Source organism: Haliaeetus leucocephalus, unplaced genomic scaffold (genome assembly GCF_000737465.1).
Source record: "Haliaeetus leucocephalus isolate CR32 unplaced genomic scaffold, Haliaeetus_leucocephalus-4.0 Scaffold199, whole genome shotgun sequence".
NCBI classification, from domain to species: domain Eukaryota; kingdom Metazoa; phylum Chordata; class Aves; order Accipitriformes; family Accipitridae; genus Haliaeetus; species Haliaeetus leucocephalus.
The window spans coordinates 797,263-810,521 of NW_010972635.1; the positions used below are offsets into that span (position 1 = coordinate 797,263).

General features: G+C 47.1%; 1 protein-coding gene across 3 annotated transcripts in view; it reads right to left on the reverse strand.

The window, feature by feature from the left end:
- Positions 1–13,259, reverse strand: part of PFDN1 (prefoldin subunit 1) — a 32,854-nt gene that overhangs the window by 3,365 nt on the left and 16,230 nt on the right. The window lies entirely within an intron of this gene.

Consider the following 13,259-nt stretch of genomic DNA (forward strand, 5'->3'; position numbering starts at 1 on the left):
AGCAGCACTGTGAGCAAGCCGGCTGACACACACGCTGCCTAGTCACACCAGCTCTGCAAGAGCCCAGAGACGGTCTGACAGCACAGCTCTTAAGTCACCCCGGAGGCTGTTCCAGTCCAGCCAGATCTGCCAGGCTGGTGGTATCTGCTCCCTGTGGGAGGAACAGTACCACAACCTCCCAAACCCCTCCTCCAAGCTTCCCTGAACTCACATGCTTTCATTTGCACTTGATGTTGACTTGCAGCCCTAGTTAACTCTATGTCCTGTGACCTCACATTTTAGGCCAACCCCATGGCTGCTAGGTTTTAGCTCATCACCCAATTAGCTGCATATATTTTCCTGTGAAGGTGTGTTTGCCACTCCAAATGTTAATTCTCTGTTGCCTGTGCCAAAGCAAGTGCAGCTAGCAGCACATTTCCAGTGCAATGCCAGAAACGAACTGCTGGTTTTAGTCCCTCATGAAATCAAAGGCTGCTGCTCTCTGCAGCCTCTGATATTACTTCTACACCAGTAACTCCAGTGCTTGCCAGTCAGGAGCTCAATGGTACATTGCAGCACCCTGGCCCTGCACAGCAAGCCACTGACTTCAGAGGCTTGCACAACCTATGAGCTGCAGATTCAGAGCTCCTACCTGCTCCCCACACCAGCAGTGCCGTAAACTGCCCTCACCCACCCACCAGCTGCTGCAGGCCTCTGGCCAGACAAGGTGGTTACCCAAAACAGCAAGAGATACCACCACCTGAGTCACAGAGTCTCAGGGTAGGACTGAGAAAGGAAACTTGTTTTGTGAAGGCAATGGGGTGAAGGTGACGCATGCCACTCAGCTCCCAGAAAAGCCCAAACTCACGGCTTACAAACAGGGCCACGCTCTGCAGCGAGGCCAGGCAGTGCCACGAGGTGCTGGCATCTCCCCAGCAGTTACGAGAAGAGTGTGGCAAGGCAGCGAAGGAGGAAATACAGACAGTACAGCAGGAAGAGACAGCTTTGTCAGACGATGGCTCTGGCTGCAGTGAGAGGCCAGTTCCTCCTCCTGGTTTGCAATTGCCACATCCACTTGCCAGAGATTTATTTACCACACTGCAAAATACACTTCTTGAGCATTACTGAAACTTACTTAAGAGGCACAGACTGAATGTGCCTCTGAATGCCTGCTCGGTCAGGGCAAGGAGCATACACGCCCACCAGCCTCCACTGCCCCGTGGTTTTCAGAGGTTTCAGAAATGCCGCTTTGTTTCCATGAACCAGGCACAGTAACTCCCACACAGGGAGGAATGACCTGAGGTTGCAGGTCCCATCAGCGTGCAAGAAGCCTCTCCACTGCAGAAGCGAGGAAGGGGAGCCGAAGGCCACCTTGAAGGTGTCTGAAGGCACGTGGGAAGGTAGCAGGATTTGCAGCTACAGATTTCCAGATGGGCAGAACGCTTCGCACGCACTGTGAAATCAAGCGAGCTGCCCTGCTCCAGTACAGGATGAGCTCTTGCACCCTCCTCACTTGTTCCCACTACATGCCACTCACCAGTTCTCATCCAACCCCTTATTTGCAGTGACAGCCCCTCAATCCCCCTCCTGCCCCGCTCTGTCCCTGCACAGGAAGGGCACTGGCACCTGCACTGGGACATGAGACCAACCCATGGCTACTGCAACAGGGCTAGCAAGGTCTGGGCCACGTGCAGAACAGCTGATAGGGTGCAAAACTGCAGAAGATGCCCCCCCCAAAGCTATCGCAGTCAATTCCTCCCAGCCTGTAGCTTCATAATTCCTTTAAGCTAACCCTGCTGGCAACAACAGTCACCTTCTCTGGCCAGAAAGGGGTGCCACGCTTGGGAGCGATACAAACCACAGCCCTGATGATCTGTCTGAAAACTAGCCCAAAAGGAAATGTTCTCACCTAAATCTGCTTTCTGAAAGTAGATTTGCCATGCTAATGGCTGCCTGGCACTGAGATGGAGGGTGAGAAGAGATGGCCAAGAACTCTTCCTTGGGCAGCAGAGCCAACCCCACCAGCTGGACCTCCCAGCACCTACCAGGGGCTCTGAAGCTGGGCTCAAAGGCTCTGCTGCATCTGACCACAGATGGCGCCACCAAGCCTGGCCCTTACTCTCCCCTCCCTGCACTCGGAAGCCTTCCCCACTTCCAAGCCTTCCTGCAGCCTTCCTAAATCAGGTGTGTGGGGCAAGGGGCTAACCTGTGTGGGGTGTCAGTACAGCTATGTAGAGTAAAAGCGCCATCTCCCATGTGATCAGAGATGCAGCCAAAAACAGGACTGGCTGCTCACACAGCCCCATCTGACAGGCAAGGCGCATCAATATCCTGGGAACCCTTCCCAGGAGGAAGGGCGGCTGTGCAGCCAACAGCCCCGCAGAAGGAGCCACATGGCCGGGCAGGGAGGGCACCGCAACCCCAGCACTGCCTGCAAGGAGGACAGGGCAGCTGCCTTACGCCGGACCCCGTAACCCAGCAAGGATGGCGGGCTGCAATGCCTGCTACCAACATGCTCCGCTCTTGGGCAGCTGCAGGCAATGGCTCTGGGCAGCTGCCTCTTCGCTTCGCTGGTGTATGAAGTGCAAGCTCTTGGAAACACCGGCTCGACTGGCCCCAGCCAGAGGCAATGTATGGCAGCACCCACAAGCCATCCCTCACTGCGCACGCTTCTTACCAACATGCACCAGAGCAGCGAGCCTATGCCCTGGTGCTGGTGGTTACAGCAAAAGCAACACGGTAAATACTTGCCCTGCCATTATCCCATACCACGGCTCTCCCTTGCACTTCGCTCCCTGACACAGGCAACACTTGCTCCCTGACCAGCTCCGCACTATTTGCTTTTGGCAGCAGCTGCGGAAATACTAGATTTAATGCAAATACAATTACAGTTCACACCCCAAAGAAGAAAAGGAGTTGTGGTTAACAGAGGTGGCCCGTGGCCTTTTGACACGGCGGGAAGTCACCTCCTGCTCGAGCCTCCCACCTCTGTTCCCATTGCATCATGCTCCTAGTGAGGCCGATGCTTTGCTGGAGAAGCACAATGACGCACCCAGACCTTACATTCCTGGCAGATTAAAAAGCCAGCATCCACAGATTCCACAGCAAGAAAAAACTATTAATCAGCTCCTCTTGGATGGGCTTTTGATGATCAAAGCAACATACTTCCCCCAGCACGGTGATTCAGACACCTCTGCCTTCAGAGAGAGCTGGTCAGCCACTGGCCAGACCCACGTGTTGCAGAGCCTTGTCTAGAGCTGGTAGTTCAGCACAGCATTTCAGAGTGTGCACACTCAACTCCAAAAGCCAAAACACCACTTCTGCTCTCAGCAGGAAACCAATACACAGCAGCCACGGTTTATTCATGCTGCACTACGCCTCGTGCTCACAGGTGAATTTCCTGTTTTACGTAGTGGTTTCTCATTCAATGTCTACTCCTTTTGCTCTTCAAATTCCACTTCTCTCTCTTCACCTCAGCAAGAGAAAAAGAGCTTCAACCCCTGACCTGCAAACACAAATATGCTTAAACCCAAATAAAAATGTTTCCATGGAAATTTAAGGATCTGGTATTGGAACATGCCTTCATATTTCTGCCCTTTTTTTTTTTTTTAAACTGTTTTTCTACAAACTTGTTTTACATCCAACTTTGTGAGCACGAAACAAGCTGGCAGGTTCCTTCCCAGAGAACACCTCCCTCCCCACAGCTCACAGCATGCTTGGCTACCAGCTGCCAGATGCTGGCATCCCACTCTTGCACTTAGAAGGCTTTCGTCGAGGAATGCTGTAGAGTCTTCAGGCATGATGCAGTGCCTCAAATAGGAGCCCTGATACAACTCATCTTGTGACACCGTCTCAATAAACCTGCTAGCTGAGAGTTTCTGTATCTCCCAAAGTTAACCCAGGTCATTTTTGGCATTCTTCAAGGACTCTGTGTGCACACTGTTTGGGAAAGTGATCCTGAGATAGAGCTGGGAGCACACACTTGTCTGGGGAAGGATCTTCCCCGAGAGGAAAGCAAGCTGTGCTGCCCGCATGCTGGGGGCCAGGCAGCAGCAGCACCGTGAGCTGCCCTTGCTCTTGAGGCCACTGCTGCTATTAGGGTGGCTGGAATTGCCCAAACCCGCCTTGCCGGAGAACAGCACACCAAGCTGTCAATGCATGCACCATGGGCAAGGTAAACATTTTGGTCAGCCTGAGATCATGGAAAATGATGTGCCTAGGATGTGCGCTCTGTTTAACAGGATTTCACTTGGAACCCATACATGGGAAGGACGTGGACCTGCTGAACAGCACCCGGTTGCTTCTACTTTGGGAGAAACTGAAATAGTGGGCACCAGTGATGGGGCGGGGTGGGTCTGCTGGCAGTCCTACACCCTGATGGGTCCACCCAGCACTGGTCCTCACCCAGTGCAAGACTGTGGCACATGTACACATTGGGAATTACCATGCTACAGCAACCACCAAATATTTAGATACACTTCAAGACTTTCCAAGCAGAGTTATTGCTCTCAGGAAGTTGCCCAGAGTTTGCTCAAGAATGAATGAACTGCAATAGGAAGGGAGCCCAGCTGGTTTCTGATGACAGCTGCTGACAGAAGCACGATGATGCCATTTACCTAAGAGGAGAAGTGATGATTCAGATCCCTGGGTTTTCCCTTAGCCATTCTTTCCACAAGGTAACGGGGACCCTCGGTCACTTCAAAACCATCTGGATTAGAGTGGAGAAGACAAGACATCAAGCATACAAGTCCACTTGTCAACTCAGGAGGATGTTTATAAGCACCTCCCTAAAGAACTGCTGGTGCAAACCAACCTTCATCATGTATCGATCCTACCCACAGCACAACCAGCAGGCCTTCTACCATCGTTATCACAGTGCCTTGAAACCCTGAAAAACATGCACTGGAAAAGCTAATTTTGAAAAGCACCCAGTGCTTTCCACACTTGGTACCAAAGGAGGCCACCTTCAAGAGAAGAAGGTGCAACATAAGGGGCAGGACATAGCAGCCTTTCTGTCCCCAAGCCCCAGTCCCGATGGGAGCACAATGCACATATCTGTTGTCTCAGCCACAGGATGGCATTTTCAGTAGAGGTGGAGACAGCTGTTGCTCTCTGCGACTGGGAAATAACCGACTATTCCACTGAACTGCTGCCTGATGTTAACCACTACAAAAGAAAGCCGACTGGCAACCTTTCAGTAGGTGGCAGCAGAAATATATTATCAACCCAGAGGATTCCTTTAGGGACACCCCTTCCTGGCAAAATTACTCATTTAGAGCAGTTTTCAGAGGTACATTGCTTCAGGTCAAATACCGCACCTTAACCAGACTTACAACAGCAGAGTCAGGTCAAACACAGAGAACTTGGGCAGGGGAAACTCACCCAGATTCTGAAAATCCCCACGTTTTGCTTTGGTGGAAGTGTCCCTCACCAAACTGCCTCTTGCAAAATGTGGCAAGTTCCCTAATTCGGTGCTTTGGTTTCTATGGTCCTATAGAGCCAGTATGGCTCATCAGAATACCTCCCAGCGATATGACTTGTGCAAAATCATACCACACCTTTCACCTCTTGCAGTCCTGGCCAAACAAGGCCATTTTAAAAGAAAAATTACTTCCATAAGTTTCAAAGACTCAACAAATCAGCAACAAAAAGATGAGGTAAACTCCCAACTAACCAGCATCGCCCCCTAATTCAGACACCCTTGAACTCAGCTGCCTCGCAGGCAGAAAGCAGCCACATCCCCTCTAGGAACACATTTACAGAAGGATGAGAGGAGCGACCTGAGCAGCGGGGCCAGCAGGAAGTCCTGACGGCCTCCCCACATACCTGGTGAGCAAGGTGTGGCTTTGTAAAGCTGACTCAGGGCTGGGTCAGGTCTCCTACACGCAGGAGCACGCTTTCCAAATAATTGTTTCCTGTTCTCCCCAGGCGAGATGGAGGAGATGGGGGCAGGATGGAGGTTTATAGGGCACAGATAATCCCCCTCCCCAGAGCTGCCTAGCATAAAGGACAGCAAGGAGCGACTGCATGGGCCTGGTGACTAAGGCAAGGACAGCGGCACTGGTTTTGTGACTAACTATTACTCATGCAAGGAGGAATTTGGAGAGGGACTTGCATCCAGCTCGGCTGGTTGCTTTGGATACTTCTGCAGCCATAAGCACAAAGGAGAGCTTTGACAATGAATCAGACCCTGGTTTAAAATGACAAAGACAGACTTATCTACCAACTTTGTGTTAAAATGATTTCAGTGTAATCATAAAAGCAGTTTAATACTAATCAGAGGAAACAAGCAACATTTTCAGACTGAGATGACTAAATGTAAGCTCCTGGATGGACAAAACCATTTAGACACAGCAGAAGTGGGGGTTTTATTAATGCATAATGTATTTCACTTTCCCCTGAATTACAAAGGAATGTGAGCATACTGGCAAAGTTTGCTTGAAAAGCTTTTTCCATTAGATTTTTTTTTTTTTTTTAATCAGAGCAAACCCCTCAAAAAAAATCCTAAAACGAGTTCTGGGATGCATGTATTTTGAAAGCATCTCTATAACTAGCTTCTAAACGATTTAAAAGGAAGAAATCAACACTCATGTTAATTACTCTGCTTTTAAAATCTACAATTATCCACCTAAAAATAAAGGTAGGAACAGTGAAAATAAAGAGTCATCAAATTCCAGTTCTCCCTTCATGAAGCCTTTGCCCTCTCAGCTAGTTTGTGTGCTTACTTTGCAGTCTGCAGTGCAGGGAAGACTAACAAAGAATTACTAATTGAACAGTTGCTTGCAAAAATCTGGGAGTTTGAAAACTTGTTGTGGTGAATGATTGCTCCAAATGAAAGATTCAGCCTCGCAAATGCATACCCATACAACACGTGATGGTATAAATGTCATTCCACCAAAATCAGCATCATGCACAAGCACTCTTCACAAAAATGTGATGAGATGTTAAGTTTTTATAAGCCATCCCAGATCTAAACCAGTGGAAGACCCTTTCAGAGAGCTGGGAATCCCCTCTTAAATGTGATGATTTCTTCTTCCTATGCCTCTAAGATTACAACGTCATGTTTTGCAACCAGTGACTTGTGCACTATTTAACACAGGACAAGCTTCTTACGCAATTTTCAAAGCAGAACATATTCTTATTTGATCTTTATCTAACAAATCTACCACAGGAAGCAGAACCAGTATTAAAAATAATACACCTCCTTTCATGCGATTACTGAAGAGCATTTGTTCCCTTTTAAAGCTGCAAGGTGCTCGCTGCACACAATCAACTTTCATTTATGTGGGATGAGAGATGATGCGATTTGGATAAAAGAGAAACAGCATAAAATGCATGTTAAGTTAGACTGTAAGAATACAATCCTTTCGCTATCCTCACTTTTGACAAATGACAATAAGACAGACTGTGAGGCTTTAAACATAAAGAAATGTTAAGTCAGTGATTCATCACAGCCTTGAAAGCAAGGAATAAGGCCTGTTATTCATGTTACCATCAGCAGCGTCAGTTTAGGGGACAGAAAGAATTAGAGCAGCATTAGCTATGCCCCAGTTCCTCCAGTATTTACCTTGAATTTGTACGGCCCCAGCCCAATGTCAGAGGGCTTCTCCATAAAGAATGATTTTGTCCTGATAGTGTTAGCTCTGTGTCCCTTACTCTCTCAACCTTCACACCGTTTTATTATTTTAAAGCCTATTTTTCTTATTGCTCAGAGTATTTTTCATTCAAAAAATCAGGAATGAGAACACAGATTCTCCTCCCTCTAAGACAGTGAGACCTATGGGGGCAGGGGGGGAGGCTTCAGCTACTCTCTTCTTCAAAACAAGCATCTCTGTGGAGGGTAGACAGTGCTGACATCTCTGCCCATGCAGGCTGTGCTCTGCTCTCCTACAGGAGTGTCTGTGGATGCTCCCCAGCTGACAGCAAGCTTAGGCAGACAGCTGGACCACCCATGTCCTTCAAAAAGCAAGCTAAGCTTCCAGCTTTGCAGCCTGAAAAGCAGGAGCAAGCCCTCAGTGAAGGCACAGACTCAGGCCTGGATGACAGAAGCCAACAGAGTCAAGATGAAACACATTTCCCAGGAACATCACCCAGTCCAAATGTCCGTGCCCAGAAACGTGCACCTGCCTCAGACACCCAAAGCCATGCAAGATGAAGGCTATTGCCTGGCCTGGTCCTCACAGGGGGCCTGATGAGGCTCTGCAGCTCACCTTCAGATTGATCTCCATAATTTGTGGAGCTCCCACAGCTTCCTCCTAAAAGGTCCATGCAAGCCCAAATGTTAATCCTACATGTTAAGTTCACTTCCGTATTCCACCTCTCCCCACATCAGGTGTGCAGCCTCCCTCTACAGCAAGCAGAGAGAGATGATCACCTCTAGGAACAAGTGACCCTCTGGAAGCATTTCTTGTCTTTCTCTTGACTGCAGAGAACATCCTGACTCACAGATGGCCACGGAGACTTAATGAAACTCCAAGGTGTAATTCAGGGGCAAGAGGAGAAGGAGATTATCACCACTCTGAATTCCCAAACATCAGGTACAGTAAAGTTGGGGTGGGGTTGGGGAGAAAGGGAAACAAATAGCTAAAAAAAACCCCCAAAACCAAAAAACAAAAAACAAACCACCCACAAAAAACCAATGCCACAACACACCACCTTCCAGGACAAGTAAATTAAGAAAAGAAAAATCAATCTACTCCCCAGTAATGCCCGAAACCTGCAAATGATATGTGCCAGAGGAGTTTTGTACATGTTTGCAAATCATGACTGCAGCCAAGCCTCCAGGTTGCATGGATGGTTCTGGCTTGGCTCCTGTACGAACAACAGTGACAGAAACACACCAGCCTTCCTTAGAGCAGACCAGGCCATAATGCCAACAGTGCTGAAACCAAGCCAGGGACTGACCTCGTCTATGCACACACTTAGAAACAAGGGGCAGCTTCTGTGACAACATGTGTTTAAAATCATGTCCTCGGTACGTGCATGTATGCCACCGATGGAATGAGAGAACAGCACGCTCATGCAAAGTAAAATCTGCTCCAGGCTAAAGCACAGAGGGCTATTCTTGAGGCTTCCCCTCTCCAAAGCAAACAGGAGCAGTCCTTATTTTCCCCTGTTTATTTAAAAAGCCCACTGCACATTCCTGGGCACTGGCCTATCCCAAGCCAACCATGGGATGAGATCTTTTATGCTGTAAATCCCAGGCAGAAATTGGTCTAACTTGGGAACAGCCTAACAATTGTTACCTTCTGATGGTCGCTTAGTGGTCTGTGAAGTGCACCACAAATCTCAAGAGACTTGTTTTCACATCGTTAAAGCCACCCTCAGAATTGGCCTCCATGCTGACGGGTTTCAGCGTAAAAAATGAAGGGTCGTCCAGAGAGCTGCTGCTGGAGCACTTCAGAGGCACGCAGCCACGCTGAGCGGGTCCATCCGACCCATACCTGCTTGGAGAACAAGAACTCCCAGGCTCTGGCACTTCTCCCCAGCCACACCGCGCCTGTTTAAATCTTTGCTCCCACAGGGTACAAAAACACTGTTGTGGCAACCATCAGAGACGCCCTGGTCGACTCATCAAGAAGGGGGGCACCACCATTATGCCTCAGGGCTGCAGCAAAGCCATTTTAAAGCTCCTAGAGAAAGAAGATTAGAGAAATGGAAGCTGCAGCACAAGCAAATTTGTGTCCAGGCAGCACCAGGGAAGAAGTCTGTTGTTACCTCTGACATCTGGTCACCATAAGGCATGGGAATGCAGACACTTTTTAACTTTACCAGGAAGGAGACCTGTAACACCATCTAAGCCTTTAAACATGGAACACAGTGGTATTTGAGAGCACACCGTTCGTTTCTCCACCATGAACGAGAGCAAAGAAGTTTTCTGTGTGGGATAGGGCAATTGGACATGGCATTTCAGGGACCACATGAAGAATTTCTGAATTAGAAATCAAGCACTTAGGTATAGCTTTCCCGATCGTATTTTCTACTCCAGGCAGAGAAGAAAACAACCAACCTTTTACCTCCACAGCAGTAAACCTTCAGTCTCCCATACACATGTGAAAGAACTGCCTGGGAAACAAGCACGCAACAATGTTGTGGTCAGAGTTTAAAACCAAAATCCCATTCAACCAGAAAGCTGCAGGTTGCTTTTGCCCTTTTCACGAAGGAGCTAAATTCAGTGGCACACAGTAGACAGAGCTGCCCAGCAGAGCCTCCCCCTTATTTGTTATTTTTAGCAATTTAGTCTGACACCGCCTGACAACTAAACATGCTGAATATAGCAGGAGAGAAGGGGACTATCAGATATTATCAGAGAAAACACACAGCGATAATCGCTTTCTCCACCCCTAACGAAGAATCAATTTTCCATGTCTTTATACATCATAGAGTTTGTTCTTTTTAAAATGCCACATTTAAAAACAGAATCCATCTAGCCTTACAATGGAAACGGATAACATTTCCTGAAACAAAGCATTGTTCCACCCCTCACATATCATGTTTCCTTAAAAACAAGGGAAGAAAAACATTACTCGGTTTTTCTCCTAATACTGCACAAACATTGCTGAGCTAAAAAGAGTCTGTGCTCATCCCTTTAGAATGCTTTCAAAATAGATTTAACACATACCCCTCGTACTGTGAAACACAACAAGAATTTGATAGTATCAGTACTGGAAAAATCCAATCGCTACTGCTAAGCGGGACAATTCCCATGCCAGTATGTGAGCGAGCCTATGCCATCAATCTCTGCAAGATTCAAGCAGGTTTTTGTAAGCCTCACTGGCACAGCCTTTAAGCAGGCATGTGTATTTTGCCAGCAAGCCTGGGCAGTCTATTTGGATTCCAAAGGATTATATACAAGTTGTGAAGTTGAGAATGCTACATATGTACATACATATATTCACATTCATACCTTAGCTTTAACAAGAAGGGTAAAGCTACCTTGCTTTTTCTGCAGAGTAACTGACAGGCTATGCATTTGCCCCCTTGTACACATCTGTACTCCTTTGGTGTTTTCAGAACACAGTTCCTCTAGCTAAGTACGTCCAATGCATATTCCAGCCAAGCCTTATTTTCACAGCCCTGTACAAAGACAGGTCTGGTTCTGCCTGCTGCTTTGCCATGCGATCAGCAACAGAGAGGACCAAACTAGCAGTATCACATCAATTTTGTGATGCTGCCTTGAAAAAGGCAATGCACTGCTTCAACAGTGGAGGAACCCAAGAGAGGGGAGTGAGGGAAAGTGAATAACCTGCAATCATGCATTGCACTGGAGACTATCAGAGGAGGGAGAAAAGAAACTTTCAAACCAGATGCAAAACATGTCACTATTTTCAAAGTCCACTCTGACAGCTGTGAATATCAGGAAATCCAGCTCACATCTCTGAAACAGGTTAAAGCCCACATTTTCATGAATAGTCAGCACTCAGGAGGTCAGAGATTTACAGAAGAGCTCAGCAGTGAACCCAGCCCTCTGTGCTGTGCTCCTCTGCAAAGAGCACCAAGCTAGTGGTGAGAGCATTTCTCAAATTCAGGCTTGTATCAAAAATACACGTTTCGCAATACCTTGGCAATAGCGTCATAATAGCAAGGCATAGTTGTCTCAAGCTCACACTACATGAGTAACCAGATCAGCCACACCGTATGGATACTGGAAGATTACTCTGAGCAGCTTGATTCAACTATGCAAAGTGAGAAATGTGAGTAAGCAATAAGGTAGTTAACAATGTAAAATATAAACCTAAGCTTTAAAATCCTTCCAGTTTTAGTAATGAATGGAGGGAAGTTTTAACCTATCTTAGTTTGATATTTAATTTACAATGATGCAGTGGAAGCACAAGGTCACAAAGTTTCACATTCTTTCCTGCTTCTGTCACAACTTGCTTTCAGGACAGCAAAATCCCCTACTCCTGTGATAAGTGCTCCCTGACTTGGACTCAGGTATTTCCCCTGAAATCTCAGTTTCCAGCAGTTGTCAGTCTAAGAGCTTGTCTTCTTCCATGGGGAATCCCAAGCCCAAAGAAAATCCTTTTCACAAAACTGCCAGCCAGCTGGAAGCAGAATAGTTAAAAGATGGACTTGAATGTTCACTTAAAACAAACTGATAAAAGTTTTGGCAATCTGAGCCCTACTATCCATGGTTAAAAAGAAAAACCAACCCATGTGGCAACCAACCTTCCACTCCCACCACCTTTTGAGACAGTCACTATTGCTGGGAACTTCAGTTCAGCAGCCCTAACCAGAGACTCAAGCAACAGGGAGCTATGAAGCAGAAAAACACATTTGCAAAGCAGCCAGCTCTGAGACTTTGTGCAAGAATGGTAAAGGTTAAAATCTGGGGGGAATTCCATCCATTCTGCTGAACTCAGCAATTGGAAAGTTCAGGAGGTAAGATCATTCCCCACCAGGAACAGGAAGAAACTGAGATGCACAGCTGAAGGGCACAGTAGCCAAAAAGCTGACTGCAGCCTGATGGACCTGGCAGTAAGGAACCCAATGGGCAGTTTGTAAACAGAGGCTGTCAACCACACTCCAATCACTTCCAAATCCAGATGTGCTGCTATGAAGTTCTCCAACCCCAGTCACAGGGGTCTTTGCACAAATCCACTAGCACCTGAGATGGCTCCAGAGTAGCCAAGATACAATCACTTTTATAACATAACCATAAAAAAATTAACTGTGCCTTGTCTGCATTAACACTACCTTTAACATATAGCCTATCTAGAGAGTACTTGTTTTCCCTGTGCAGAAAACATTCTCATCACCAGAAACACAAAACCCCTCAGTATCTGGCACAGAAAACACTCCAGGCAACACAACATATGGTGATGTGCTTGCCCTACAGCTCCCCAGGCAAGCTGAGTTTTAAGAAGGAATTAAAAAGAATACAAACTCTACTTCTGCTTTAATGTAAGTATGAGACAACAGAGACAGAACTGCACAGATTTGAGTAGGTTTGAGCACTGACTTCCCATTCCTGCTTGTCCCTTCTTAGCTGGTCTCCACACTCACTTTCTCCAAAACACTAACAGATGAGATAAGCAGCTTCACACAACTCAACTGCTTTCTCTGTCATTCCCCAAAAACCAAGGAACAGGGTTTTGTATTAATTACATTTTAGGGGCATTAAGAAAAAAAAAATACGCTAACGGCCTTGGAGAAGTACATTTTGAACATCTCCAAAGAACTGCAAGCTGTACGTGTAGTCACTAGAAGATAGTCAAGATTCACTAGATAACTTGTTTGAACACTGGAACTTGCGCAGGCACTACTTCATATTTCCTAGA